Below are 6,105 nucleotides of genomic sequence, written 5' to 3'. Positions count from 1 at the left end.
GACGTTACGCTTTTATAGCGCGACGGAAAAATTGACGTAATGCTTCCTATTGTGTTACTTGCTTGACTGATACCCTATCGCTATCTCTTTTTACTTGAAATACGAGTTTGAAAAGTCATAGGCTATTTGTAATTAAACTAATGAACATTAGGGGCGCTTTGGATTTGCATGTATATATCTGATAAATTTTATCAATTACTCAGAGCAGTCTTAAACGCATTTTTATGTATCACGCTGAAGCCGAACGAATTTTACGCATTAAGAACGTCCACTGGACAAATGTGTTGAACCTCCTTAATGTTGCGTAAAAGAAAATATCACTGAACTCCAAGGTAAAGGTCAAGGGGCTTAAGTTCTTGGTATCTAATGAAAAGTCTTTTCATAAGGATTACATATGTGAAGTATAAAAGCCCCATCCTTTACCATTCAAAAGTAATGGTCAAGATTCAAGTTTTTTTTATAAGAACAGAAATCTCCAAAGTCAAAAAGTCAAAGTTGTTGGTATCCAATGAAAGGTCTATCAACAAAAAAATTAAGATAAAAAGTATAAAAGTCCCTGTATCCACTGTTCAAAAGATATGGCCTAGGTAAAAGTTTTTGAAAAGTAGGTTAAATTCCAAGGTCAAGGTCAAAAGGTCAAAGTTGTTGGTATTCAATAAAAGGTCTTGTCACAAAGAATAAACAAGTACATGTGTAATATGAAAGTCATTATATCTACCATTTAGAAGTTGTGACTAAAGTAAAAGTTTGGAATTTTTGTGTAAAAATGGGTCAAACTCAAAGGTCAGGGTCAAAGGTCAAATTTGATGGTGCCCAAAGAAAGGTTACTTATCACAAGGAATACACATGTGACATATGAAAGTCATAGTTCCACTAAATCAAAAGTTATGGGCAAGGTTAAATTTTTTGTGACGGACGGACAGACTGACGGATTGACTGACAGACGGAAAGCTGGACAGACTGATGGACAGGGGAATAAGATTTAATGTTCCCTCTTTTTCGCGAAACCAGGGGACAAAAAAGTCAAAAATGTATCCAAATGTTTACTTTTTTGTTTAGAAAAGAAGTTTTTTTTAAAGATTTGTCTGATATATATATAATCTTGTGTAAAACTTTGATCACAAACCATTCCCAGAAGGGTCATAATTTCAACAAACTTGAATCTACACAACCTTAGATTAGTTGTTCCAAAGTAGACTTTTCAAGATTTTTCTTATAAATATAATCCTTGGTATGTAAAATTATAATTACATGTACGTCTGATTATTTGAACAAACTAGAATTTACACTACCATAAGATGCCTTTAAGCATTAAATATGACCAAATATATTATTCTTGAGAAGAACATTTTTGAAAGACCCACACAAGTTTTTTTTTGTTGATATTTTGAAAGATGCTATTTAAACAAATTAATTTTCCACAACTTTTTAAATTTCTTTCCTTGGAAAAAGGTTTGTCCCTTCATCATTGTTCATATAGACAAACATGAATCCCAATGGATACTTAATCAGGTCCAGCACAGTTTTTGTCAGTAAATTCACCCATGCATGTAAATTAAGTACTCAAACACAAACAAATCAGTAGAAAAATGTGTTGTGTGAGGAGACGTTATTTAGTGCTTTCTTTTTGATACCAGTGTTTTGCATGACGAACAGACACACTGACAAAAACTCAGAATTATTTCAGTAATTAATTTTTAAAGATTTTTTTTTTTATTTTCATTTCATAGAATATTACCTTGATCTAGGTATTTTAAATACCTTGATAAAGCTATATAGCTTTATCAAGCTTTATACGTTTATCGGGGTATTGTGCTGGACCTGTTAATTGTACCGAGTTTGGTTGAAAATGGTCCAGTGGGTGGATCTTGAGGATTTTAAAGTGTGTATATTAAAAAAGTCTACAGAAATCAGAAATAACAGATGCTTGAAAAATGTGATCAGAAAAATTTTTTGAGCCTTTGGCTTTTGTGAGCTAAAAATGAGCTAATGATGAGTCTCCTTCTCAAACTTTTTTTTACATGGGGGGGGGGGGGCGTGCCACCAATCTCCACCCCACCCCCTGACATACCCACATCCCCCAGATACCTGCAAGAATCTTAAAGATGATGTATATCAGTTCATTGTGCTACCTACATTGTACACCCATTCTCAGAATAAGTCGATTTTTTCAAACAGAGTTTGTGAAAATAATATGTTTTGTTTATCTTTATGATTTTGGTTTTATTTTATACCTTTGTATTTCACCTGTTTGTTCACAAAATTTGAACACTCGGGTTAAATAAATGTAAAAGGTATGAATCCATAAGTAACACCCATCAAAATTACAGGTAACTTACGTTGCCACAATTACATTAATGATAAACCTGAGAATTTCTCATAAGAATTAATAAAAATAAAGAAAATGTGTGTTTTGTGGTAAGTTGAACTACTTCCCTTCGAAAAATGTCCTAAACTTAATCAATTTAAAGTATTTACGATAACACAAACCAATCAATGTATAACACCAATTAATCATTACAAAAACTCTTTTTTCGTTCATCTTTTAAGTGAAAACAGAACTTTGAGTATCATCATTATTAGAAACTGAATAAATGAAATGTTTGATTAAATCATATTCAATGCAATTCCAAAAACACAGATTTCTTAAAGCTAACATCGAAAGAGAAACACAGAATATCATTACTGTGTAGATTACAGGGTACACAACGTAGATTATGAAAAACATCATTTACTACCCAAGTTAACCATAAAATACTAAAGTTTTTGAATATATGAATGATCTTTGATAGACAAAAGACTATAACCAGCAAAATTTAAAAATATTTTCCTATACTTTGTCTATATTGATGTTTTCGATATCTCTTTATCTGAGATAAAACGTAAGCTACGTTATAAACTTATGTTACTTTATTAATCATAAAAGCAAGATTTAAATATTCAGCCTAACAAATTTCTGATTAAAATGATGAAATTACTTCGTAGACATAGATTTTCATCTCACCCCACCCCCTGTATATAAATCATCACTTGATAAGTGATAGACAAGCAAGCAAAGAACGTAGCTTACAATACTATGACTGTTTGATTACATATTGTTCTACCTACAATTTTCAATGATTACAATTTACAAGGCATGAATTGGTTAACATATGATCTAGAGCATTTGAATTAAATCAAAATTCATTTTAAAGATATAATTTCTAACCTTTAAAATTGGATTAGGACAGATATTTTATTGTTTCTTTTTTCAACGCTGAAATCCGCAGTTTAACAGCTTTAGCGGGCGTGCCGTTCGGTCAGAAGCGGTAGATGGTCATATACAGTGCAAAAACATAACTCAACATCATTTTAATTTCATAAAAAAGAATCTATACTGCTTGACTCTTACATTCTATTTAATGAGCGGCAACGTAGATTACGTAACGTAAATTACATCTTGTCTATTAGTAGGTAGAATCATACATTTTGTACTGACTACTGTAATTGTTCAATCTACAAATAACCATACACACAATGTATTATAAAATAAACACATAGAAATCTAGATATATATTTACCATAATAGTTTTTTCATGATCACGTAGCTTACATTCTTAAAAGTGGGGAAAAGTCAAAATACAGGTTGTAAATGCTCGTGCACCCACATGATTTTTATCCCCTGTGTATTTTGCAAATTTAATTGACATCATGAATAAAATTCAATTAATTTTTTAATGTTTATATGCGAGGTAAAAGATATTTAAGACTGAAAAATACACATTTATAATCGACAACGTAGCTTACATACTTTTAAGCGACATTAAATCAAGTTGAAAAATGAATTTGCTGTAAATTTCACGTAAACATTTAAGTACTTATTTAAAATAAATGCCTGCATATATGTCATGAAACTAAATGTAATGAAGAGCTCTAGAAAATACAGATGATTTTATAAATGCGGAAACTTAAGATACACTATTGGCGACACGCAAAAATTGACAAAATTGATAGGTTTTCTGCTTTGTATTTTTGAAAATATTGATTTCTGAAGGAGTTTTTGTTCTCAGCCTGTGAGTATAGTTACATATGAACGAAAAAGATTACATAAAATGTTTTAAATACGTCATATTTTTCAAGTAGGGTGAGGAGACATGCATTAAGTCAAAATGACCACTCATTCTGAGAATGGGTGTGTAATTTGATAAATGTTTACAAGGCATGCATTGGTTCTGTGACTTGGCCATGTTGGTTTCACTTTAGGCCTAATGTTCAGCTAAAAAAATATTTCTGTTTTTTTTTTACCTCAATCCTCTCGTCGGCTGCCCCACAAAACCGTCATCCGTGAAATCCATCCTCGTAGATAACACAAAAAATCCAGGAAAATCTGTGTGTATAAGCTCTGTAAATCGCAGTGTAATCTCGCCAAAGTCCAATATCAAGTGACTGAGTACCAGTTCACGTGGAGAAAACCCCGCATAAAAGCCTGCTGTGGTCACTGGTGCGTGGAATGTGTGAATAGTAGGGTAGACTGTGTATAAGAGACGTCCAAGGTTTTTCATGAATTTCTCATCTTAGAGCAGTGGGGGAAAGTCAAAATACAGCTATGCACCCACATGATTTTTCTCGGTTTTTGCATATTTAATTGACATCACACATAACATTTTACATGATTTAGAGAGCACAGGTACTTGTGGACAGTTTTATAACAGACAGTCGTGCACTCCCGATCCTTTTTACATCGAAGCACGGTAATCACGAATATCTCGACTCCTTGCTGTAAATTTCACCAAGAAAATTGAAAAATTCTTATATTTATTTTCATATCAACAATAACATTAGAGCTTCATTGAAATTCATGTAATACTAGTCAAAATTCTGCATTTGGTACTTGATAAATTATACGATCTAAGGTAGTCCAATCCTCATGTTTATGTAAAATTAGCATATATATAAGTACTCAAAAAAGTAACTCTGAATTCACAAAGTTATGCTTGTAAATTTATCCACCACAGTATCTTTTCTTTAAAATTAAAGATTAGATTTAATAATTTTTTCAGGGAAAATTGTCAAATCTCTAATATTTTTGCAGAAAAAGCAAATAAGAACATCAGCAATGCATTTTCTAATAGCAAATTGATCAACAAATATATTTTAGGTTAAAAAACAACAGGTTTCTAGGCATTTAGAGAAATTTTCATGAATTTTATACTTATTTGGTATTTTGTCTTATATTTCCTTTATATATTCTATAATTCATAGTGTAAAAGGCGTTTACTATCATTGCAAGACACCACATGTACATTACTTCTCGATCATTTCATTTCATGCTAATAAGAATTGGTATCTAAGGCTGGATTCAACAAAATCTAATTTCTCTAAAACTGTATAATTCTCTCTCCTTTGTTAGGGTACAAATGTCAACTTTTATTAGATCTTTAAAAAGACATCCAAAGACCTTAAATCTTATATAAATGAATTTAATGAAAACTGCTGCATAAAAAAACTCACTTTAAAACATCATTTTATGCATTTTAAATTAATTATAATTTTTTGGAGTTATCCTTCTGGCTGAGGATTGGATATTCTTAAAATGCTTCTTAAAGAAGAAATTGGCCCAAGAAATACAGGGGCGTAACCAGAGTACTTTTGATGTAGCTGCAGATCTGTAGCGTTAGGGCACAGGAGCCCTTACTTATTTTTCTTGAAATAAAAAAAATATACATATACCTAATAATATTTATTAGGTCTGTTAGGTATGTGTATATTTTTCTTACAAGAAAAAATTAAAGTAACCACTTAGGTGCCTGTGCGTTAGGGTTTTATATATTTGTCTTTGACCATAACGCTACAGATCCGGTAGTGCAAAAAAGGTGCTATTTACGGCGCAATTTTTTTTGTGCTCTTTTTGGGGAGAATTTCTCCTTTTTCCAGCATCGGTCAATCAACTAGCTACCTTTCAACTCCTAAATTCTAGACATGGGATCTGTAGCGTTATGGTCAAAGACAAATACGTATATAAAACCATAATGCTACAGATCTGCAGCTACTTTTGATGTGGACACCCGAGTATACTGGGACTGTCAGAATATTTTTTTTTCGTAGAGCTACAGTTCTGCAGCTGAT

This window comes from Saccostrea cucullata, unplaced genomic scaffold (assembly GCF_032062105.1).
Source record: "Saccostrea cucullata isolate Sc308-1 unplaced genomic scaffold, CSIRO_AGI_Scuc_v1 ctg2248, whole genome shotgun sequence".
Classification (NCBI taxonomy): domain Eukaryota; kingdom Metazoa; phylum Mollusca; class Bivalvia; order Ostreida; family Ostreidae; genus Saccostrea; species Saccostrea cuccullata.
Note: the sequence above shows the minus strand (reverse complement) of the source record.